This window comes from Moschus berezovskii, chromosome 21, assembly GCF_049115385.1.
Source record: "Moschus berezovskii isolate FMDL1 chromosome 21, NW_MosBer_1.0, whole genome shotgun sequence".
Taxonomy (NCBI): Eukaryota; Metazoa; Chordata; class Mammalia; order Artiodactyla; family Moschidae; genus Moschus; species Moschus berezovskii.
The window spans coordinates 4,451,300-4,477,547 of record NC_142480.1 but is presented as its reverse complement, the minus strand read 5'-3'; the positions used below and the strand labels follow the sequence as shown (position 1 = coordinate 4,477,547).

Below are 26,248 nucleotides of genomic sequence, written 5' to 3'. Positions count from 1 at the left end.
ATATTATTGTTAGTTAATGAAGGGGTGAGTGAGTGAAAGTCACTCATTCGTGTCCGACTCTTTGCCACCCCATGGACTATACAGTCCATAGAATTCTCCAGGTCAGAGTACTGGAGTGGGTAGCCTCTCCCTTCTCTAGCAGATCTTCTCGACCCAGGAATCAAACCGGGATCTCCTTTCGTTGCAGGCAGATTCTTCACCAACCGAGCTATCAGGGAAGCCCCAGAGAAGGAAGAGGTTATATAAAGAGGGCAGACGTAGACCAATGAGGATATTGTATCATTGAAAATCATTTATTGATCTAACTGTATTCTTCTGATGTCATATAAATAAAAGGGGATTGGGCTATGCCCACCTTAGGTAAAGAACTGTAGAAACAGTTACATATATCTATACAGGTATATATCTAAAACACTGCAATAGTGTTTTAGACCACTTTGTGTTTGTTTTGGAAGAAAAAAATGGACAAGTTATTCCACGAGTAAACAAAAAATGAATGAAGTCATAAAGTAAGGTCAAGCATGGTGAGAGAAAATATGAAGAAAGAATGATGTAAATTTACCTCACTCACATCAAGGAAGGCCTATAAAGATGGTCATGTAAGCTCTTAACTATGTGGGTAGGGTTTGATAGAAAGAATTAGGAACAGACATAGTTCTTAATTATTTTACTAGGATATAGATGTAGCAGTTGTCATCATTTCATACATTAATAATTTAAAAAATAAAAAGAGAGCCATTCTTGGGATAATTGAATGAGATTAGAAGGAGATTTCTTGACAGATTTGTTTCAGCAAGACTAAGGTCTCTTAAAAAAATCTACACTGCATCTTCAGTTTTCTAAAATCCATGTTTCACTCCACAGATTCAACATACCTAATCTGATTTATTCATTACCAGAGATGACGATTCTGTCACTTCTGTGGATAGAAGGCAAAGGGACACATGTAAGTAAGAACGTTTGTGTTCTTGGTTTGAAGGTAATTCATGTGGTGCGTGGAACTGTTTCAAAAGAATGAGTGGCTACTGCAGACTAGGTCAGAGGAAGCCATATATGGGCCACTGCTGAGAATGTGTCATGAACCGTGAATTAAGAGTGATCCCTATTAGTACAGCAGAGACCCATTAAAATCAAAGTTTGAAGGTTTTGCATTCATGTTTGCAGTTGCTTAATTTTCCCGATTTTATTTTTGTACCACATTGCAGGAGTATTTCTCAGCTGATGACAGCCTAGGTTGTTAAATCCTAGAGGAGGGAGCGCCTAGCAAGACACAAAGTATTGTCAGTCCTCTAGTTGTGGGGTAAGGCAGTAAGTTCATTGTACTACTTCTAAAATATGAAGAAATTACCTGAAAGCTGGGCAAGTAGAGAGTAGTTAAACACATGGGAAGGGTATGAAGCAAGGTTATTGATTAATCTATATTGAAACACTGAGATTCAATTAAAAATAGACCCCATTTGTTAGCTCTGTGGGAAATAAATAGTTGTAGACAGCTCCCTGCAGTATTCAAAGATCTTGCTCTTGGGTTTTGTGATTCACAGCAATCAATTGTTTAAAAAAATCAGTGAAACCACAAATGATATGATAAATAATGAATGCGTAAACAACCCATAAACAATGTATAAGTAAATAGATAAAGAGTATTGAAGGAAATAAAAGAGTATTGAGCTTGGATCAGTGATGAGAATTCTGGGGTATATGAATCAAGAATTTTGATTAAACCCTAACTCTGAGGTCCATTAGAAAAAGAGTTGATTTTTTCCCTTTTAGGGGATAGAGTTTAGGGCAAACTGGGGGTCTGTTCTTGGATCTTGGTGGTTCCTCATTGTGGTGTTTACTGATGTAGAGGGACCCGTGAATGCATGAGTGAATAAGTAAATGTGCAAGTGAATGAAGACAAAAAAGGGTCACGCGTGGTACCCATGTTGGCATTCAGAGTTGGTGGGAGGATGGTATAGTTGGTGGGTAACAAGCCTGGCGGCAATGGTTAGCATTTTTGGTATTCAAGTATACAGTGTGTAGATTCTCAGGTTATTGAGATAATATGATTTATCTCGAATGGTTATTTTAAAAAGGCAGACTATGAACAAATATGGAGCATGTGTTCTGAAGTAAGGTTTATAGCTAATACTGATGTTCATATGAAGAAAATAGGACTTAGTTTCGTCCTTCTAAGTCACGTAGAGACTTATGCATGTGAAAATAGTGTTTCAGTTCTGGGTTTCAGTTGGAGAGTTTAATACTTCATATATATACATAATTTTATTACAGTTTATATTTACAGGGTATGTTTTATTACATATTTGATATTTATACAATATATTTTATATCTTAGTATAAGTAATATATTTTTAAGGAAAATAAGTCGATGGTCAGATTATTCCGTTGAAAATTAAATAAATAAATGAAAGGCTTTGTAACGTCATAAAGTAAGGCAGAGCTAGGATTATTCGTGAGAATGTGCCATGACACTAGTTTGAAAAAGCTATCCAATTCTGCACAAAGTTCGTGAAAATAATTAGTAGGCCATTAACTTAAGAGCAGAGAATATGCAACTATGCACCTGTGATATATAAAAACTATTCTTGAGTTGGGTATTGGATTCAGTGATGCTTATTACTACATAGCTTAAAATGAAAAATCGAATAAGTTGATAAATAGAAAGGATGGCAGCTTTTCTACCAACTGTGAGAATGTGATATGATCCAAGTTTATGATTAATCTGGCAGTGCAAAGCTCACACCCTTTTAAAAACATCTACTGTAGACTGTGTAGAACTGGCTTTTCCTCTACTGCACGAACATACCACAGCCAACTCAATCATTCTCTAATGGCCAATCTCTTAGCAGTAGCCATTGCCAATAAAAAACACAAAGATCAATATAAATAACTGTTGAAGTTCATGTTCTCAATTTGGGGAGTTTGTTCATGGATTTTCAAGGAATTATTTTTTAAAAAAACTAGTTTTACATATATAAATAAAATTAAAGAACACCAAACGTTGATCAAGAGGGGGATGTTGTGCACCAAGGTTCATGATTAATAATTTTTAGGGTCACGTAATATCCCATATAATATGACCCCAGAGTATATTTAGACATCCAGTCCTTGATGAAGATCAAGATCATTTACTTGCTGATGATGGAGAACATAGGAAGAAAATTACATTGTTTTAGTTGTAAGGGAAGATGGCAGTTCATAGATTTTTATTCTACCACCTTTAAAATATGGACAAATTGGGTAAAGAGATAAGCAAAAACCTATTATGAATATCGTTTTGCTTTGAAACACACCTGTTGATTATCTGTTTGTGGAACACAGAGGTACATTGAAAGAAGACATTAAATGTGTTACTTCTGTGGGACAAATGTAAATAGACTTAGGAACTATCATTCATCTTGAACTTGGCATTTATAATTCATGGATATTGATTATATTATAATTTATTCATATAAAAATGATCTGGAAGGAATGATGTGAATGAAGAAGATAAAAATGCCAAGTCTGGATCCATGATGAGTGTCTTGGACTGTCTGAATTAAGAGTTCTGATTAAACTCTGTAGCTCTGAGGTCGTTATAAGAGGAGATCTAGTTATTCCCTCTAGATAAAGGTGCTTGTGGCATAAGAAAGGAGTATTCAGGATTTTGTTCTTAAGCTCTGTGTTCCTTGGGTATGGATTTTCTTTACTATAAGTGAAATAATGCATGAGTAAAGAAACACAGGAAGGAAGGAATGAAGACAGGAAAGCCATACATTCTTCAATTATGAGAATATGTTTTCAAATATTTCCGAAGCACTGAGGTCTAGGAAAATAAATATATCGAGATTTTACCTCTTTTGGCAGGGAGCAAATAGACGAGTATGCCCAAGATTGAGTACTGTGATGGTGGATTGATAGTTGGTTGCTAATTGTGTATTTTATTAAGAAAAGGGAGAAATGTTTGCACAAATAATTAAATATCTAATAGAAAGAAAATCATGGACCAGTGATGCGAATAAGTCCTATAACAAGAGTTATGGCTAATTTAAGATGGTTGACTGTGAGTATATGATCACATGCTAATATTATTGGAAAGTTTTTGTCCAGTGAATTATAATTATAATCGTGACACGTTATAATTATATATTGCTGTTAGGGAATGAATGAATAGATTCATATTTTACTTGAAAGATGCAAATCGCACACCAATGAGGCACTCTATTATGGAATAAACATAGTGATTATCCTGTTTTACACAGTTGACTTTCATCCTTTAAAAATAATCCAGGCTTTTCCCATTTTGCAAAATGTGCACATAGACAGATGCACATAATAGGATTTTGCTTCTGGGTTGCTGCCCATTCTAGCATTTTCTGTTTTCTTTCTATAGTGAGCAGCTGGTGAACTCATTGCATGAGCAGTTAAATGAGTGAGTGAGTGAGTGAGTGAGTGAATACATACAGACGAGTCACGCTTGGGCCCTGGAAAGCAAAGATTAAAGTTTATCTGATTTGCACAAGAAAGATCATTAAGAAGAAAACTTGACTTTAAAGTTCTGACTCGTGGGTTAGATTGTGGGTTCAGTTGTGTTCAGTATATAGCTTAAAATGATAATTAAATAATTGAGTAAATAAAAAATAGTGATGTTCCTGGGTCAAAGACATGAAACAAGTTTTAGGTCTCATCTAGAACTCTGCAATTAGTATCCTCTAAACATACCTAAATTCATGATTTTTCATTATTTTTAAAGCCTCCATTTCACCTCAGAATTAATACACCATAATGAACTTAATTGGAGAAGGAAATGGCAACCCACTCCAGTGTTCTTGCCTGGAGAATCCCAGAGATGGGGGAGCCTGGTGGGCTTCCGTCTATGGGGTCACACAGAGTCGGACACGACTGAAGTGACTTAGCAGCAGCAGCAATGAACTTAATCATATCTAATGAGGAAGCATTTGGGTGATATTACTCTGTTTAAGAAGCATATATACCAAGTTGGGTAACATTCCAAATTTATGTTCTTGGTTAGGAGAATTTGTTCAGTTTTCACTGAAATACTTCAAAAAATTAGATAGCTACACAAAAGTATAAAATTAAAGAACGCTGTACAGTACCAATGACTAGACTAGCTAATGAATGGTCGGTGATGATGTTGAATTCAATTCTGCGCAACTGAGGACTCCTCCAAAAATTTGGAAAATGTTTCACCTTTTCTTTTTTTTCTTTGCTATTCTTTTATATTTACATGACAGTTGATATCAACATTTTCCCTTCAAAAGATCTCTGTGGGAGAGATCAAATATGTCCACATTGAGGGTTATTGGAAAAGGAGATCTAGTGCTATTAGTTCTATAGGAAATGAGCATATAGATAGATCTTAGTAGCATTCGGAGAAGGCAATGGCAAGCCACTCCAGTACTCTTGCCTAGAAAATCCCATGGACGGAGGAGCCTGGTCGGCTGCAGTCCGTGGGGTCGCTACGAGTCAGACATGACTGAGCAACTTCACTTTCCCTTTTCACTTTCACACATTGGAGAAGGAAATGGCAACCCACTCCAGTGTTCTTGCCTGGAGAATCCCAGGGACGGGGGAGCCTGATGGGCTGCCGTCTATGGGGTCACACCGAGTCGGACACGACTGAAGTGACTTAGCAACAGCAGTAGCAGCAGCAGCAGCATTCAAGAATCATATTTTGAAGATTTTATGATGTATATGTAGTGATTGTGTTATTACCAGACTAGTGAATGAATCAATACATGAAGGGGTAAAAGACTGAGAAAAACAAGTGGTGAGCTTGGATCAATGATGACTCCTAGAGTGGGGGTTAGGTCTGAATCCAAAATTGTAATTAATTTCTATCTTGAAATTGGTGGCATATTGAGAAAAAGGCAGAAGCTAAACTCTTTGGGAAATGAATTTAGGAATGGATAAATAAGTATGTAAATGGGTGAAGATAAGGAGGGCCACACAGAGACCAATTATGGAATTATGCAATAAAGCAAAGATTATTATTAGTGCATGTTTGAAACATGGGGTTCTGTAGATGAACCGATTAAAGCTCTGAACCCTTCCACGGGGACAATCCAGAGATAACTAAGAGTCCAGGTGGCTGTTTTCATTGCTGGTTTTGCTGTTTTAATTATAAAAGAACAACAAAAAAAGTTTACATAAAGAGTTGCTTACATAGTTGTTTTATTGAGAGAAGGCCAAGCACAAAGCAAAATTAGACTTTGTCATATGATCAGAGTTAAGATTAATCTATCTCTATTCACTGAGTTTTATTTAAAAAACATCAAAAGAGGATTTAGTCAGTTACGTCAATAGGCTATGAGCATTAAGAAGGATATCCAGTGCTCTTATGCAGTACTTTGGTTTTTTTCATTGATCTTGATATAATGTTACAAGAGAATAAAGGAATGCATTTTATATATAGACTGGTTATTCAAAAGAAGGCCAAAGAGGGGCCAGGGAGGAACATGTGTCCGGAACCAGATGTAATGTGTACTCCGGATATATCCAAATATTGTCAAGATAAAGAAGGAGAACTCTGGGTTCCTCCCCACTTTGGCTAAGTACACATACAAAATTTATATGGAGAAATTCTTTAGACAAATTTGTAAATAAACTATTTTATGCCTAATTATATACAGAAATCAACAAATGAATCACTAGACATTATAACTCAGAAAAAATCATGTGAATTGGTGAGAATATGCCATAAAATAAACATCTGCATTTATCCAATGCTGCACAAGTGAGGTCCATTATAAGCAATCACCAAGTTGTTAAGATTTATGGATAGGGAGTATGTAGACATATATTTCGGAGAAGGCGATGGTAAGCCACTCCAGTACTCTTGCCTGGAAAATCCCATGGATGGAGGAGCCTGGTAGCCTGCAGTCCATGGGGTCGCTAAGGGTCGGACACGACTGAGCGACTTCACTTTCACTTTTCACTTTTACACATTGGAGAAGGAAATGGCAACCCACTCCAGTGTTCTTGCCTGGAGAATCCCAGGGACGGGGGAGCCTGGTGGGCTTCCGTCTATGGGGTCACACAGAGTCGGACACGACTGAAGTGACTTAGCAGCAGCAGCAGCAGCAGACATATATTTATGATTGATAAAGGTTTGTAGTCTCACATTGGTATTCACTGTATTATTTAAAAATAAAAATTAAGTAAGTCAGTAAATAAAGAGTGCCATTCTTGGCAATGATGAGATTATTAAATGACCGAAGTTTATATTAATAATTAACACTGAAAAACTGACTTCCATTAAAGAAAACTTTTTGAAAGTCTACATTTTCACCAAGTGAACATACTACAGATGATTTAATCATTATCTAGTGCTAAAGATCTTGACTTTAAGAAACTTGATGGGTAAGGACAGAACATAGTGTTGTGAGTGACAGCGTTTATGTTCTTGGGTTGGGAGGTTAGTTTATGGGTGTCACTTAAATTTTTCAAACTAATAAATGGGTATATTAATAAATAAAACCAAGTAACACCGACCTGGGCCAGAATTGGGATTTATGATTGATTGATTTTTTTTAGTTCTCTTAAAATTCAATGAAAAAGAAGCTGGTGTTTTGTTCATTTCCAGGGCTGCTTTACCTTGTGTTCTAGTTTTGCAGTGCATTTCAAGTACTGCTCAATTGGTAAAGATTTAGGCTATTAATTTTTTGACAGAGGAGCACACTGGAAGATGGACAAAATGGTTCTAGTTGTACAGTGAGATTATGGATCCCTTAGTTATTCATTGCATTGTCTTTAAATGAAAAGGGCCAAGCTAATGGACTAATGGGACTGATATGGTGCAAGGGTGCTGATTAATTTATGTGTGCAAAAAGCAAATATATAAACATATTGCAAAAATGTTGTCTCTTAGCACAATGGGAAGTGGGCATATATAGACAGTTATTAGTGATAGTCAAGGATGTTGTTCTTGGGGTTTTTGATTCATGAGGATGGATTATATTATTAGTGAATCATTATATAAAGGAATAAATAATACATAAAAAAGGAAGAGAAAGATGTTCAATATAGACTAATGATGAGTATTCTGAGATGTGTGAGTCAAGGATTTTGATGAAGCTTTGTAACTTTGAGATTCGGTAGAATCTTAGTGGAAAAGGGACTTACAGTGAAAGTCAGGAGTAATCAAAGATGCGGTTCTTGAGCTTTGTTTCTTAGTGTCTGTGAAATGTATCCTAGGTAAAGCAATGCAAGAATAAATGAAGAAGTGTAAATGAATGATGACCAATGGTTTAAGTCAGCAGTGAGCAAGGATTATTGGTATATTATCTTCTGAAGCACTAATCATAACCTAAATAGAACAGGTCTTAACTGTTTTCCATGTAGGATATATTCTATTACAAGAATCCATGTTGCTTTTGGATTGGTGTTGGGTAGCTGGTTGTTAGGTTATTTAGAAAAGGAACAAACCATTCACATTAAAAATAATTGTTTAAATAACTGCCTAATTGAAAAAAGGCTAAACATAGATAAGTATTGAGAATATGTTAGTATATATGATCAAATCACTCTGTTTACTGTCTATTATTTAAAATGAAACAAGAAAGGATCTAACAAGTTTTCTGTGGAGAATGAGTGTATGAAAAGATACTAGTGTTACTCAATATTCTCTTGCAGGGTCCTGACTTGAATTCATTTTGAATGTGTTGTTAAAAGTAAATAAATGAATGAGTTCATATTTTGGTCAATTATTTAAAAGAAGGTAGTACATGAGTCAGTGAGGAGCAGGTGTCATGAAACAAGAGTAATGATCAACTATTTTCAATGAAAAAAAGGATTCTTGTCTTATGAAGTTATTCTTAGAGTATTTAAGTAAGAAAAATAAAAGTCAATGAAAAATTAAGGTAAATATTGCACCAATATTTCACAGCCTACTCTAAGCAATGCATGAATGTGGTCCTTTAAGAAAGATGAATGAGGCTGTGAACTGTGTGGTTAGGGAGTATACAGATCAATTGAATACCAGTTACATTAATTATTCTTGTGTTAGGTGCTGGATTTAACAGCATTTGCTATATTAATTAAAAATTAAACAGTAAACAATTCAATATATAAAAAATCTATAACAAGAATGTGATAGGATCCAAGGTTTATGATTAATCTAGTACCTCATGACTCCAATTTGTTTAAAAAAGTTAAATTTAGCCTATTCCATTCTCTATAAAAATGTGCATCTTATATCACAGAATGAAAGCACTATAGCTGATTTAATTGTTCAATAATGTTAAGAGTTTAATTTTTACCTCTGGGTAGGGTATTGAGGAACTTCCCTGTAGCTCATATAGAAGAGAGTCTGCTTGCAATGCAGGATGGGTCAGGAAGATCCACTGGAGAAGGGAATGGCAACCCACTCCAGTTTTCTTGCTTGGGAATTCCCATGGGCAGAGGAGCCTGGCAGGCTACAGTTCATGGGGTCGCAAAGAGTCAGACACGACTGAGGGACTGAGCACACCCAAGTTATCGAGAGACTTTGCTAGATGACAATGGTCAAAATTCATGTCCTTGGGTAAGGAGATTTGTTCATCCTATTACGTCAAAGGAAAAAGAACCAAATACATAAAATCAAAGAATGCCATGTGCTGTGCTCTGCCACTCAGGTGTGTCCCACTCTCTGCGACCCTGTGGACTATAGCTCCTCTGTTATGGGATTTTCCCAGCAAGAATACTAGAGTGGCTTGCCATTTCCTCCTCCAGGGGCTCTTCCTGAACCAGTGATTGAACCTGTGTCTCCTGCATCATAGGTAGATTCTTCACTGCAGAGCCACTGGGGAAGACTAAAGGATGCCATGCAGGGACAAAAGTGGTAATTAACCAAGTTTTATGAGTAATCTGAGGTCCATTAAAAATGATGGAGAACTTTTATTCATCTTCAGTGATTTTAATGTTATATTTTATTTTATACCATTGCTAATTTAAACCTTTCATCAGTGATAAAGAGCTAGGTCACAATTCCTTGAAAGGGGAGTAGATAGGATACGAGAATATAGTATCAATGTCCTCATTGTGAGATATGACACTTTGTGGTTCATCATTGTATTGTATCAGTTTTTTTATTGTGTAATAAATTACCCTACAACTGAGCAACTGAAAACAACAGTAAATATTTGTTATGCATCACATTTTCTGTGGGGCAGGAATCTAGAGAGGATTAGTGGGCAGTTTTGGTTTAGGGTCTTTTGTGAGGTTGCAGTCAAGATGTCAGGTAGGATTGCAGATATGTGAAAGCTTGGGCTGGAGGATCTGCCTCCATGAGTCACTCAGAAGGCTAGAAAGTTCATGCTGGTCGTTGGCAGGGGACCACAGTTTCTTCATACATGGACCTCTGCTCAGGACTGCTTGAGTGTCCTTAAAACACTACAGCTGAGTTCCCCAAGAGCAATCAGTACAAGACAAAGGGAGGCAGAGCGCTCAATGTATGTATAATTTAGATACAGAGTTCATACACTGTCAGCCAGTCAAGTATTCTATTGGGTATAGAGGCCAGGCATGATTTAATATGTGAGGAGACTGCAAGGCTATGTCTAGGAGCCAGGAATCCTTGGGTGCCATCTTGGAGGCTGGCCACCAAAAATATTTCAACATTGGCCAACGTCCTCTGGGGACAGTATGGCCCCTGTTGAGGACCAGTAAGGTAAAACATGGGCCACTGAGGAACATGTGTTAAAAAACAATGTGACTCACTTGTCCTATTGTTCCTTATTGATATTCAGATGGAGAAAAGCAACTAGGCTCTCCCACTTTATCTCAGATTCACGTGTGTAGTTGCATCTAATTATATTACAATTTGAGTTGTTCCTGGGTATATCATACTGTGTTTTCTCTGCAAAAGTAAATTGAAGTTTAAATTATTCATGAATTCAGGAGTAAATGAATAAATAAACAGTGACTGGATAAATAAGTATATAATGGAGGGTCTAGCATATACTATTGGTGGAAATGTACCATGAAGGAAGTGTTTAAATGACTCCCATCCTGCACAAGTGACATCTACTATTAGGAAAAATGATCTAGATTCTTTTTTAAAAAACATTTTATTAAGGCATGGATGACTTACAATATTGTGTTAATTTTTGTTGTACATCACAGCGATTCAGTTACATATCTATCTATCTATATATATACATATACATTCTTCTCCATATTCTTTCCATTATAGTTTATACATTGATAGATTCTTACCATGTTGGGAGAGAGTGCACTGTGGGATTCTTTTAATCACCACTTCATATTCTTGTGTTGAGTTCTAGGTAAGTCAATAAATAATATGCTAGCCATTTTTTGGGCCCTTTGATTAAAATGTGTCATGAATCAAAATTTATGATTGATCTAGTATAGGCTTACTAATATTCCTGGAAAAATATAAATTATAGACTCAGATTCTTTATAAAATCCACTATTAACTCCACACAATCGATCCACCACACTTGACTTAATTATTCTCCATTGGTGCAAATCTTGGCATCATTTCTCTGGGTCAGAGTGCTAAAATAGATCTCAGTAATGGTAGAAGTTCTAGATTTGGTTCATATTTATTTTAGAAAAATAAAAAGTTCCATACCTCAGCCAGTAATAGGAATGTATTATGAACAAAAATAAATTAGATTACTCCAATTCAACCTAAGTTAGGCTGTGAAAGAAAATAAGATGGAGGACATTTTCATCCGCTTCAGAGAAGATAACTATTCCACTTTACTTTTGTACCATAGCTAATTTAAATTTCCTCAGGTGAGCTCGGCTACCGAGTCTTCAGTAAGAGCACATAGGAAGATGGCTGAGATTGTCAGGGTTCCAGTTGTGGGGTGGTTCATGATCATTCAGTCCACTATATTTAACGTGGGACAAATTAAATGAAAAGGAGTAAGCATGGATCAGCCATAAAGTACAGCCTTTCCAAGAAATGAGGACGCTAACGAATCCATGTGTGTGACACTGAAATTTGTATGTTGATCTTAGAACTTTCAGAAATCTTCATTTTGAGATTTTTCTGTGTTGACTTTCTTACCGTTCGTGAATCAATGAATGATTCAGTCACCAAAGGTGCAAATGAGTGAAGGAGTAGAATGCCGAGCCTTGACCAGCGATGAGTGTCCGGGGTATCTGAATCCAGAATTTCACTTTACTAAGCTTTATAGCTCCAAGATCTACTAGAAAAAGAAAATGCCCCGTTAACTCTGTGGGACGTGATCATGTAGCAGAAGTGACGAAGTGTCAGCACTTAGTCTGTTGAGGTTCCTGAGTATAGATTATATTTTAAGTAAGTCAGTGTGTGAATAAAATATGTAAATGAAGGAAGGCACCTGAAAGGACCGATTATGAGAGTACATAATTAAATAAGGAACAAGACTACTACCATTTGGAAGTGCTGAGTTCCAATAAAATTAAATAGATCAAAGCTCTTGTACTTTTGAGTAAGAAACAGAAAAGACAATTTCACGTAAGAGTCAATGTTGCGTTTGATGAAGAGCAGATTTTTTTGTTTCTGTTTTTTTTTCCATGCTGCTCCCTTTTCGAAAAGGTTTTCTTTTTTAAGAGCGGTTTTAGGTTCATGGCATAGTTAAACAAAATGTACAGGGATGTCCTACAGTCGCCCTGGCTCTACATGTATATTACCTCTCCTGTTATCAACATCCCACACCAGAAGGGTACATTTATTGCAACTGAAGAACCTTCACGGACACATCATTTTCACCCAGAGTCCATAGTCAAATTCAGGGTTCACTCTTGGTTGTAAATTCAGTGGCTTTGGACAAATATATTGGGTTGGTGAAAACGTTTATGTTTCTCTGTACCATTTTATGGAAAAACCAAAAGGAACTTTGTGGCCAGCCCAGTATAATGGCATGTATCTGCCATTATGGCATCATACAGAGTATTTCGCTGCCCTAAAAATCCTCTGTCGCTTGCTTTTTCTCTCCCTTTAACCCCTGGCAACTTCAGTATGTAATAGTGTTGGAATTATACTATACATAGCCATTTCATATTGTCTTTCTAACTTTAGTCATACTAAATTTGAGGTTCCTTCGTGCCTTTTTATGACTTTGATAGCTCATTTCTTTTTTGTGCTGAATAATCTTCCATTATTTTGATGTAAAACAGTTTATTTATCCATTTACCCACTGAAGGATGTGTTGGCTGCTTCCAAGTTTTGCCAATTATGAATAAAGCTGGAATAAATATCCATGTGGAGGTTCCTGTATGGACATAAAATTTCAGCTCTTTGGGGTAAATACCTAGGAGTGTGGTTTCTAGATAGTATGGTAAGAATATGTTTAGTTTCATAATAAACTGCCAAATATCTGCTCTAATAGGTGTGTAGAGGTACTTCATTGTTTTAATTTGCATTTCCCTCATGACATAAAATGTGGAGTGTCTTTTCATATGCTTATTTTCCATCTGTTTATCATCTTTGGTGAGATGTCTGTTCAGGTCTTTGATTCATTTTTTAATCAAGCTGTTTATTTTCTTATTGTTGATTCTAAGGATTCTTTGTATGTTTTGGAAACAGTCATTTATTAGACATGTCTTTTGCAAATAGTTTTCCCCCAGTCTATGGCTTGTGTTTTTTTCTTTTGAAAGTTTCTTTGCAGAAAAGAAACTTAATGAATTGCAGCTTATCAATTATTCCACATAATGTGTCTTTGGTATTGTATTTAAAATGTCGTTGTCAAACACAACATCAGCTAGATTTTCTCTTGTGTTTTATTCTAGGGGTTTTATTTTTTATTTTTAATTTAGGTCTATAATCCATTTTGAGATAATTTTCGGGAAGGGTGTAAGATCTGTGTCTGTATTTCTTTCTTATTATTTTTTTTTAAAATATGAACATCCAGTTGTTCCAGCACCACTTATTGAAAAGATTATCTTTGTTCCATTGTATTTCCTTTGATCCTTTGTCAAGGATCAGTTGTCCATATATTTGTGGGCCTTATTTCTGGGCTCTCTTCTGTTCCGTGGATCACTTTACGTGTTCTTTGACCAACACCACAGGGTCCTGATTATTGTGGCTTTATAGTAAATCTTGAAGTCAGGTGATGTCAGTCCTCCAACTTTGTTCTTCAATGTTGTGTTCACTATCCTGGTTTTTTGGCATGTTCATATAAACTTGAGGATCACTGTGTTTACAACCACAAAACACCTGCTGGAACTTTAACCGGAACTGACTTGAATCTATAGATCAAGTTGGAAAGAGCTGACATTAAGATCGTATTAATGCTGCCTATCCATGAGCATGGAATACCTTTACATTTATTTAGTTCTTTGATTATTTTCATCTGAGTTTTGTAGATTTCCTCATATAGTTTTTGTATACATTTTGTTAGATTTATACATATTTCATCTTTTGGTTTTCAATTTAATTTTAAATTCCTCTTGTTCATCGCTATTATATAGGAAAGTGATTGACTTTTATTTACCTTGTATCCTGCGGCCATGCTATAATTGCTTGTGAGTTCTTGTTAGTTCTTTTGTTATTTTCTACATAGATGACCATGTCATCTGTTAACAAAGACAGTTTTATTTCTTCTTTCACCAACAGGATACTTTTTGTTTCTTCTTCTTCTCTTGTTATGTTTGCTATAATTTCTCATACAACATTGAAAAGAAGTGTTGAGAGAGAACATCCTTGCTTTGATACTGGTATTAGTGGGAAAGCTTCAAATTTCTCATTAGTTATGATATTAGCTATAGATTTTTTTTTGATGGGTAAAAAGTGGATTTATTCAGATTCAGAGAGAAGCACACTCCGCAGACAGAGTGTGGGCCAATGCAGAGGGTGAGTAAGGCCTAGCTTTAGGTTTTTTTTTTCAATAGATATTCATTGCCAAATTGAGGATGTTCTCTTCTATTTCTAGTTTGCTGAGAGTTTTTTTTCCCTCATGAATATTGTGTTTTATCAGTTGCTTTTTCTCCTTCTATTGATATAATCATGTGGGTATTCTCCTTTTGATCACATACCCTTTTGATGTGATGTGTATAATGGGATAATATCCAGTGGATTTTTTTTTTTTTTTTTTTCTTTTTTTCAAAAACAATTTTAGGAATCTTTACTTAAAAACAACCTTATCTTAAAATGGAGTAACTTTGGTTTTACGAGCAGCAAGCAAAGTACAGAAGCAAAAATGGATTACAGGAGCATTAAGTTCTACATTAGATCACAGCGTCTAATCTGAAATCACACCCATAATATCATTTTTCAGGATATCTGGGAAATAGTTATTTCCCAGGATGTCTGAACCATAGCTACTCTATTTTGACTTTTAATTGTAAAAAAAAAATTTTTTTTTATTAGCCAAAGCAGATTTCAACATTAATGACGTCAGTGTTTTTCTAGGTATGAGAAGATGCAAGAATTGGAACTCATAAAACCTTTTTCTGAAAAGATCTAACTATCTGAAGGCCTGTTCTGCCAGTTTTTTTTTTTTTTTTCAGAGCACAGAGTGCCTCATTCCTGATTTTCACCCTGAACTTCTTTCAGGGGGTGTTGAAGGTCAGCTTGCAATGGTCATGATGTAATCTTTGCAGAGGCAGCTGGCAAGTACCAACTTCCAGTCAGCAGGGTCCCTTCATAGCCACATATCTGACCATGTGACACCATTTCATGGCCAATGTGTCCCGCGGTGCTGGGAAGGCTCATTCCCAGGTCTATGGAAGTGATGGGCCACTCAGTGTGCTAAAATTGGACCAGGCCTTGCAAGTAGCAAAAGTCTCTGGACCACTGTCTTACTAGCCTCCTGGTCCAGGAAAATATTTCCTCTTGTTGCTTTTTCCCATACCTAGAGTCACATTATTACAATTATTGATCTTACTGTATTTCTTTTTATACGATATTGGATTCATTTGCTCATATTTTATTGAGGATTTTTGCACCTATGGTCATTAAAGATATTGTTCTATAGTTTGTTTTTTTTGTTATTAATATTGCAGTAATGATGGCTTCATAGAATGGGTTAGGAAATTTTTCTCAACTTTTATCTTCTAAAAGGGATTTTAAGAGAATTGGTATAATTGTTTTCCCTTAAATCTTCTGATAGAATTCACCAGAGAACCGACCTAGGTGTGGTGCTTTCTGATTGGGAAGACTGTCGTTGTTTGGTCACTCACTCATGTCCGACTCTTTGCAACCCCATGGACTGCATCACGCCAGGCCTCACTATCCATCACCAGCTCCCGGAGCTTGCTCAAACTCATATCCATTGAGTCAGTGATGCCATCCAACCATCTTGTCCTCTGTCGTCCCCTTCTCTTCCTGTCTTCAATCTCTCCCAGCATCAGGGTCTTTTCCGATCAGTTACTTCTTTGCATCAGGTGGCCAAAATATTGGAGCTTCAGCTTCAGCATCAGTCCTTCCAATGAATATTCAGGACTGATTTCCTTTAGGATTGAATGATTTGATCTCCTTGCAGTCCAAGGGATTCTCAAGAGGCTTCTCCAATACCACAGTTCAAAAGTGTCAATTCTTCAGAGCTCAGCCTTCCTTATAGTCAAACTCTCAGACTACTGGAAAAACCATAGCTTGGACTAGTCAGACCTTTGTTGGCAAAGTAGTGTCTCTGGTTTTTAATGCACTGTCTAGGTTTATCATAGCTTCTCTTTCAAAGAGCAAGCGTCTTTTAATTTCATGGCTGCAGTCACTGTCTGCAGTGATTTTGGAGCCCAAGAAAATAAAGTCTGTCACTGTTTCCATCATTTCCCCATCTGTTTGCCATGAAGTGGTGGGGCTGGATGCCATGATCTTAGTTTTTTGAATGTTGAATTTCAAGCCAGCTTTTTCGCTCTCCTCTTTCACCCTCATCAAGAGGCTCTTTAGTTCCTCTTCACTTTCTGCCGTAAGGATGGTGCCATCTGCGTATCTGAGGTTATTGCCCTTTTTTGGGGCAGTCTTGATTTCAGCTTCTGCTTCATCCAGCCCAGCATTTTGGCAACCCACTCCAGTGTTCTTGCCTGGAGAATCCCAGGGACGGGGAGCCTGGTGGGCTTCCGTCTACAGGGTCACACAGAGTCGGACACGACTGAAGTGACTTAGCAGTAGCAGCAGCAGCAGCCCAGCATTTTGCATGATATACTCTGCATAAGTTAAGTAAACAGGGTGACAATATACAGTTGTGGGCACATGTTGATGACAGGTCATGTAAGAGGCATTAGGACTGACCAGATTGTATTCTCTAAATTTTATTAGCAACACAAACATAATCTAGTCAGTTATGTTTATGACTGATAACTGGATAGACAGATGTTTGTGCATTCAGAATTTATTTTCTTTCTCTTCATAGATATTGATGTATTGTTATAATTGAATGAATAAAAAATGTTATCTTATTACTTTGAGCTTTTGCTACTGATGTTACAGAAAGAAAAAATTCCTAATCTACTTGCTTTTTTGATAAGCAACATATAGTACATTGCATATAATAATATTTCTGTTCTGGAGTACTTGCTGGCTTGCCATTTTGACTTTCTTCATATGATGGACATATGGTTTAGTCATTCCTTGAGTAGTTAAGTAAATAAATAAATGAACATATAAAATTGAATTAAGCAGAGTCACCACTGAGAATGTGAAATTAGGATTTTTACGAGATTGTGGGTATTTTCTTTTTCTGTTTTTTTTTTTTTTCCCTTAAATTGACGTATAGTTAATATATGGGCTTCCTTGGTAGCTCAGCTGGTAAAGAATCTGCATCTGGTTTGATTCCTGGGTCGGGAAGATCTGCTGGAGATGGGATAGGCTACCCACTCCCGTATTCTTGGGCTTCCCTCGTGGCTCAGCTGGTAAAGAATCTGCCCACAGTGCAGCAGACCTGGGTTTGATCCCTGGGTTGGGAAGATCCACTGTAGAAGCGAAAGGCTACCCACTCCAGTATTCTGACCTGGAGAGTCCGATGGACTGTATATTGCTTCCGTATCTTGGCAATTGTAAATAAATGATATTGCTGTTAATATTGATGTACATGCATCTTTTTTAACTAGTGGGTTTTTTTCCCTAATATAAACCCAGGAGTGGAATTGTTGGATCATATGATCATTATATTTTTGTTTTTTTGAGAAACCTCCACACTCTTTTCCACATTTTACATTCGTACCAATAGTATATGAGGGTTCCCTTTTCTCCACATCCTTGCCAGTACTTGTTATTTGTGTTCTTTTTGATGATGGTCATCTGACAAGTGTGAGGTGATATCTCATGCAGTTTTGTTTTGCATTTGTGAGGCTGAGCAGTTTTTCTTATGCCTGTTGGGTACCTGGAAAAAAATTAAGTTTTTCTGCCGATTAAATTTTTTTTTTTTATATTGAGCTATATGAGCTGTTTGTATGTGTTGGATATATACTCCTTATTGGATGTATTTAAATGTACGCAAATATTTAAATGTTCCCAGTTCTGCAAAAGTCGCATCCATTAAAATTATCTTTTATTCTGTTAAGTTGTTAAAATATAAAGAGAGTTTTGATAAATGTCTTTCTGATTCTTATGTTGTGGTTTTAACCGTGGTTATAACTTTATCTGAAAGTCAAATATTGGATTAGTTAGAAAGGTTTGGCGTTTATAACTCCCTAGTTCCACATAACTAAAATACATTTAAATTCTAGTTTAATTCTCCTGTTTCCTCCACAGAATGAACATAGGACAGCACACATTCATTTTCTAAGAAGCAAAATCTAGGCAGTTAGCTTTGTGGGTTAAGAACATAGAGAAAAATAAGTACATAAGACTTGAATTTCCTATCCTTTGATAGGATGATTTGTTCACAAATATTTAGTGGTATTTCAAAAGCGTCAACGTGTGAATATAGGAAATAGAAATCTCAAATATGGACCAGTGATGGGGATATGGTATGCATCAAAAATTATGTTTAGTCTAATTCAGCACAACGGAGGCAATTAAAAAAAGAGAGTAGTCATTTCATTCATTTTTAGAACTATTTTATATTACATTTTGGGGCGTCCCAGGTGGCTCGGTGGTGAATCCACCTGCCAGTTCAGGAGGTGCATGAGAGGTGGGTTTGATCCCTGGGTCTGGAAGATCCCCTAGAGGGTGAACCGGCAGCGTGCTTAGTGACTGAGCACATGTGCGTGTGACATTACTTTGTGCGTTCCTCCTCAAACTGTGCTGGTGTAGCACTGGCTGAGAACTGCGTGGCACCCCACAAGCCCATGGAAGACCCTGTGTTTGAGAAGTGATTAAAGGTGGTGACTTCACCACCCTTTTCGTTGAACCCTCTTTAGAACATGGGCAATTAAATAGAAGAAGCACCCAAAATGATCAATATTGAATATGAATTTTGTATGAATTATGAATGTTCACTGATCACGCATATTCTCCAGGGTCCATTATAAAAGGAGATTTTGTTCTTGGAATTTTATGATTGTGTTGTTATTCATGGATCAATTAATAAGTAAATACAGAAAGAAAAACGTGTCTGGATCGATGATGAGTTCCATGGGGTATCTGAAACAGGAGTTTTGATTAAACCCATAAGTGATTCTGAGGTCCATTATAAAGACACGTACGTGGCTGAATTATTCCCTCTCTGGGACAAGAGTGCCTAGCATGTTGTGTTTGTACTTTTGTGGTTCTTGGGGATGGATTGTATTTTTATTATAATATTGTCCCATAAATAAAAAATGTATCAATAAATTAAAAATTACATATAATGTACCTATTATTAAGGAGTATAATAAAACATGGATTATTATAAAAATCTAACTGAGTCTGTTTACTGTACATTAACAGTAAAGAATCTTACTGTTCTGGAAAGGAGTGTATATATATGGTCATCTGTATATAACAGTTTTTGTTCTGTGTTGGTGCTATATTTCTGGGTGGTTGTGGTATTAAGGAAATGAAAATGCATTAACTTGTATAAATTCTTTAAATAACCACATTTAATTAAGAGACAGAGACCAGTGGTGAGAATGTTTTGTAAGACAACACTTCTCATTAACCCAATCCTTTTTCTCATTGATTTTTATTAAAACAATAAAAATGAAACAAGTCTGTTCTCCTCAATGGCAATGGCTATATAGATAGACAAAAATTTTGTTCAGTGATGTTGTCTGGTGGATGAGATCACAGACACTGGTGTATCTGTGTAAGAAGAAGAGATTATACTTTTATATCTCAGTCTTCTTTTATTTTTTTTTATTGGAGGCTAATTATTTTACAATATTATATCGGTTGGTTTTGCCATACATTGACATGAATCCACCCCGGGTGTACATGCTTAGTCTTCTTTTAAAACATTAGCTAACCACACACCAATTCGAACCCATGTTTTGGTATCAGGATACTGATGCGTCTTGTTTTCTGTGTTAGATATTTTAGGAAAAATTCTAAGCTTGTCTACTTTTTGAAAGGCAAGCTTGAGCCTTTCCGTGGCCCAGTGACTTGATTCTGGGTTGGTCTCTAACCATTTTGAGTTCTCTTTAGAAAATTAAAGGTATGATAATATTATTCCCTGAATAACACAATAAATCAGTAAGTGAATGAATCCCTAAATCCATATAGTGGTGGGTAGGTGAGATTGTCTCATGAGAAAAATACATTGAATTCCACAGAAGTAAGTCCAATAAGGTGATCCTTGGCTCTTCCTGTGTAAGTAGTGGGTGAAGTAAGATGTCTCTAATTGTAGTTTGTTGAACAGTGAGTTCAGTGGTATTCATATTATTTAACAGCCAAACTTAAGTAAATGAAAGAGTTCCCTTCTTAGGAAAATGATGAGAATATGATATAAAATAGAGTTTATATATCTAGCCCTCCCTACAAATATCAATTTTAAAAAAGCTAACTATTTTTAGAGTTTTAATAATAGATTTTTTTTCCCCTTTATAAAATGAACACCACACAGCTGACTTAATCAGCTTTAATGGTGAAGACCCTGGCTATTACTTCTGGGACTAAGGAGCTTAAAGACTGAAATAAGGAAATATCACTGTTGGTGTTCTAAGCTCCGATGGGGATTATTAATGGGATCCCACTGAATTATTTCAATAAAATAAATAGTCAAATAGCACATGAAATTAAGGAATGCCAATTATGAGCCCATGATTGGAATGTGTCATAAATTAACATTTATGATTAATTCAACTCAGTCCCACTAGGGATCATTCATTACTAAAGGGATGCAAGGAATTTCACATATTTTCAGAGCAGTATTATATTAACTTCCTACTTAATATTCTGCCCACATTTGCTGAATCCATTTCTTCATTGATTAAGATTCAGTTGTTAACTCTTTGAGGCTGGAGTACTTTGGAGGATGGCAGATGTCTTTTTTGTCAGTTGTGGGCTAAGATCATAGGGCTGTGGCTGTTGATCAGCAGCTTTAATATAATGACAAATCAAGTGGAAAAGGAGCAGGTGGGCACTGATCTCAAGGAAGGGGCTGATAGGAAGTAAGTGTGCTGATTAACCCCTATGTGTAAAAACAGAGCCTTATTGTGAAAAGATATTGAGTCTATTCATGCTGCATTAATAGGGCCGTGAACAGATCTTGGTTGTGTTTAAGCCTTTGTTCTTAGTTTTGTGTCACTGCAGGTTATTGATTGTGTAATTATTATTCTTGAATCTGTGAACGAATGAATCAGTTCAGGAAGGGATAGATGGATTAAGAAATAGAAAGTTATTACTATGGATCAGTGATGGCTATTGGTGAAAATGAAATAACATTGGTGAAATCAATAACATTGAGTGTGCCTTCTGTGTAGCTCTGAGGTCCATAGAGAATCAATACATAGAGAATCAATCAATATTCTTTGTAGAAATTAAGTAGTAGGAGAAGTTAGGAAAAGACGATGAGGTTTTTCTTGGCTTTTGTGGTTCGTGGCTATGGAGTGTATTAATGCAAGTGATTCAGCGGATGAATAAAGACAGAACTGTACCTCTGAAATAGGAAGAGACCTGCTCCTGGAACAATTAGTAGAATGGAATAAAATAAGTATTAATATTAATACAATCTTGAAGTAAAATGAACAGGTTTCATTTGTAGTCCTCTTTCATGTGGAATGTATTAGTATCTGTGGTCAAGAGGCAATGTTTTGAGTTTTGGTACAATGCTGTTTTTTTTTTTAGGTAAGAAAGGAAAGGTGTTTGCCTATAACTATAAAAATAGTTATAGTTATTTTTCTGGTGTTTACTGCTAGATTCAGTGGTATCCATCATATTTTTAAGTAACCATAACTTAGAGGCTTCCCTGGAGCCTCAGGTGGTAAAGAATCCTCCTGCAATGCAGGAGATTTAGGTTCAATCCCTGGATCAGGAAGATCTCCTGGAGAAGGGAATGGCTTCCCACTCCAGTATTCTTGCCTGGAGAATTCCATGGACAGAGGAGCCTGGCAGGCTGCAGTGGATAGATTGCAAAGAGTCAGATGAGACTGAGTGACTTTACTAACCATATACTTAACAGATGGATATTTGTAATCATTCAATTCAGTCACTCAGTCGTGTCTGTCACTTTGCGACCCCATGGACTGCAGCACGCCAGGCTTCCCTGTCCATCACCTACAGATCTTAATCTGGGGCTTGGCAGTGGACTTAATAATGTTTATTATATTATTCATAACTAAAAACTCATACTGGATTAGTAAAAAATTGCATTTGAGCCAAAGTTTATTGTTATCTAGTTCTGCCTGACTAACAATCATTTTAAAAAAATCAAAATCTATTCTAAATCAGCTTTTTTCCTCCCCAGAGAGCACAGGACAGCTGATTTAATCACTTAATAAAGAATTTTTATCGTGAGCAAGCAGCATAAAGTCTAACATAAGTAAGTCCCTTGGTTCACATTCTTTGTTTGAATAGTCTATTCATGAGGGTTAGCTGAAGAATTCCAAAGTAATAATTATGTACTACATACATGAAACACTTCCAGTATGGACCAGTGGTGGGGATGTGTCACGAACCCCAAATTGTGTTTAAGCTAAATCAATACAACTGAGGTCACTTGAGAAGAAGATAGGAGTGGTTTAATTTAGTATTCTCTTCTCTTTGCTACCACGGTTGCTTCCCCCATCTGCATGTGGGTAGAGGGGCTGATAACTTTGCCGGCAGTCTGGGGATGATTGCTGATGGTAGTTTCATTACGTTTTCATGGAACCATCTTTGACATACGAGTGAATTAAATCAGAGAGGGCCACATAGGAAGGAATGCTGAATGTGGGTTTGATAGAAAGCAGGGACCATCCGCATGTGTAGCCTTCAGTTCCATTACAGAAGAAATGTTGTTTTATTAGCTCTATAGGGCGAGAGTCTAAAGTTTAAGAATCTGATTTTTGGAATTTTGTGATTGTGTTTTGTGTGTGTGTGTGTCTCAGAAAATTAATCAATAAATGAAAAGAAATTTCCTAGCAGGGATCAGTGATGAATCTCCTGGGGTTTCTCAAGCAAAAACTGTGATTAAGCCCATCTGCAACTCTGAGGTCCATAACAGAACGGCATTTCATTATTCTCTTTGTGGGAAATGAACTTACAACACCTTCTTCTCAGGTTTTTTGGTTTAGGGTGTGAATAGCTTTATTAAAATAAATTTAGCCTATGAATTAAAAATATGTCAGTGATCGAGGAATAAGAGATCTATGCATCCAACTTTGTAAGATATATAATGAAACATCAGTAATTCTGAAAACAGTTTTTTTAGATTCTTAATAGTCAAGGCTCTTGTCATTTTTGTAAGGAGCAGATGGTCATTTGCACACAAAACTGAATGTTTTTGTTTTGTGTGGAGGCATGTTGCCAATCAATCATTTTACTAAGGAAAGAGAAATACATTTACATAAATAGTTGATTGAATAAACTGGGTAATTGGGAGGGAGAGCATGTAACAATGATGTGACTGTTTTATTCAACCACATTTGTGTTTAATTCAGTCTTTTTATGCAATTTTATGTTGCATGCAAACAAACATTAAAAGAACCCGTTTGCTATTCTTTTGGCTAATGACATGAGGACAGATGTAAATATTATTGAAGGTTCTTATCCAGGGTGTGTGGGTCACAGATATTGAAGTATAATTATAAGTGATCAAATGTATACATCTGTATGTCAGTCACTTTTTCAAAAAGTCAGCCAATAGTACATCAGTGGAGGGCCTGCAATTGGATGGAAAGATCCGAATTCATTATGTTTTACACAGCTGTTGCCCATGGGAAGACAGAACATTCTAGGCTTTTCCAATGGTGCACATGGACTTTTATCAATAATAGTGTTTCAGGCCTGTTTTGATGGTTATTTAAACTTTCGGGAATTCTTTTAGAAAAATAAAGGGATGGTCTCGTTATTCCATGTGTAATTAAATAAAGGAATTAGTGAGTGAAGTAATAAATTTATTAAGTAGGGTCAAGCTTGGACCGTTGGTGAGATTGTGCCATGAGTTGCCTCTCCCATGGATCCAGTTCCACACAGTTAAAGTTCAGTGAAAAAGATGATCTTAGCCCTTCATGGGTAATATGTAGAGAGATATATTCTTAATAGTTATAGTTATTTTTCTGGTGTTTAGTGCTAGATTCAGTGGTATCCATCATATTTTATAAAATAAAAGATTGCACAATATATATAAAGTAGAGCTCTTTCCAAATGTTGAAAATAGGATGCAAATCAAGGATTATGCTTGCCTAATTATTGATCATTTAAAGTAGATACTTATAGATTGATTCTTTTTAAAATTTGCTTTTAACTGCTCAGAGCAAGCATTCTGCCAGATTTGATTATTCACTCATGGCGAAGATCTTGACTTTTACCTTTTAGATAAAGAGAGAAGAGATCAGTGTAAGTAATAAAATTCATGTTCTGTTGGGAGCTTGGTCATGGGTATCCATGGAGATATTTTGAAGGAATAAATGGCTACATACGTGAACAATTCTAAGGTGGACATGCATTGGTCAATGATTAAAATATGTTAGGAATTTGAGTTATGATTAATCCATTTCAGCATGACTGAATTTATTAGGACAAAAGGATGAAAAGGATTTCACTCATTTTCTGAAAAGTTTCAGTTCAGTTCAGCCCTTCAGTTGTGTCCAGCTCTTTGCAGTCCCATGGACTGCAGCACGCCAGGCTTCCCCGTCCTTCACCATCTCCCCAGCTTGTTCAAACCCATGTCCATTGAGTTGGTGATGCCATCCAACCATCTCATCCTCTGTCGTCCCCTTCTCCTCCTGCCTTCAATCTTTCCCAGCATCAGGGTCTTTTCAAATGAGTCAGCTCTTTGCATCAGCCGGCCAAAGTATTAGAGTTTCAGCTTCAGCATCAGTCCTTCCAATGAATATTCTGGACTGATTTCCTTTAAGATTGACTGGTTTGATCCCCTTGCTGTCCAAGAGACTTTGAAGAGTCTTAGTGTTCCACTTAATTTTTCTAACTCAAATTTAAATTAAATTTTTTTTTCAATTCTAATTTTCATACCACAGGGGATATAAACACTGTATTGATATTGTTGTAGACTATGAACCCATCAAGGAGGAGATCATACGAAAATGAAAAATTTTGCCTTTTTCTTAATCATGGTAGAAAATGAAAGTTCATTGTCCTATCATTAAAATATGGATACAAGAAGTCTAAGCATGGACCAATGGCTAATATGGAACTGACATGATACAAGTAAATGGATTAATTCATATTTTCAATGCTGGGCTGCATTGCACAAGGAGCTATTTATTCATATCTTCAAGTGTCTTGGTTTTATTTTCCTATTTCATGAACGTTGTATTATTATCAGTGAATCAATGAATATGTCAAGAACAACATATCAAACAAAGGCACAGAATACCAAGTCTGGATCGATGATGAGTATGCGTGGGGCATCTGAATACTATTTTGATTAAACCCAGTTTGTAACTCTGAGGTCCATCGTGTCTTTGGGAAATGTGCTTACAAAGGAAGTCGGAAATATTCAAGGGTTGTGTTCTTGACCTTTTGTTGTTCATGAATATGGATGGTATTAGTATAAGTAAATCAATGCATGAATAAATGAAGTAGAAATACAGAGGAGAGCTACTCCTTATTCAGCTGCGAAAGGTGCTTATGAACCAAGAATTATTGTTAATATATTTCTGAAAAGTTGAGTTCAGTAAGATAGACTACGGGTGCTCCTCCTTTGAGAAAGTATAGATAGATATGTGAATATCAATGTTGTTCTTGGTGGTGAGTTTCTGGTCATATGTCTTTTTTAAAAAAATATTCATATAATTTATAATAATAATACTATAATAGATATGATCAATGGTAATATAACAAATCATGATA

The 26,248-nt window shown here is 36.2% G+C and overlaps 1 long non-coding RNA gene and 4 other non-coding genes across 5 annotated transcripts in view; all 5 read left to right on the top strand.

Annotated features, from left to right (window-relative positions):
* The first annotated feature begins 961 nt into the window (after positions 1-961).
* Positions 962-26,248, top strand: part of LOC129550657 (uncharacterized) — a 69,215-nt gene continuing 43,928 nt past the window's right edge. Inside the window, exon 1 of the long non-coding RNA XR_016035723.1 lies at positions 962-26,020. This is a non-coding gene — a long non-coding RNA (uncharacterized LOC129550657). The remainder of the gene's footprint in view (positions 26,021-26,248) is intronic.
* LOC129550791 (small nucleolar RNA SNORD113/SNORD114 family) lies at positions 1,671-1,740 on the top strand. The gene has a single exon (XR_008684923.1). It is a non-coding gene; the product is annotated as a small nucleolar RNA SNORD113/SNORD114 family (small nucleolar RNA).
* On the top strand, positions 19,432-19,506 carry LOC129550797 (small nucleolar RNA SNORD113/SNORD114 family). Its single transcript, XR_008684929.1, has one exon. It is a non-coding gene; the product is annotated as a small nucleolar RNA SNORD113/SNORD114 family (small nucleolar RNA).
* Positions 23,359-23,433, top strand: LOC129550802 (small nucleolar RNA SNORD113/SNORD114 family). The gene has a single exon (XR_008684932.1). It is a non-coding gene; the product is annotated as a small nucleolar RNA SNORD113/SNORD114 family (small nucleolar RNA).
* On the top strand, positions 25,779-25,853 carry LOC129550785 (small nucleolar RNA SNORD113/SNORD114 family). The gene has a single exon (XR_008684920.1). It is a non-coding gene; the product is annotated as a small nucleolar RNA SNORD113/SNORD114 family (small nucleolar RNA).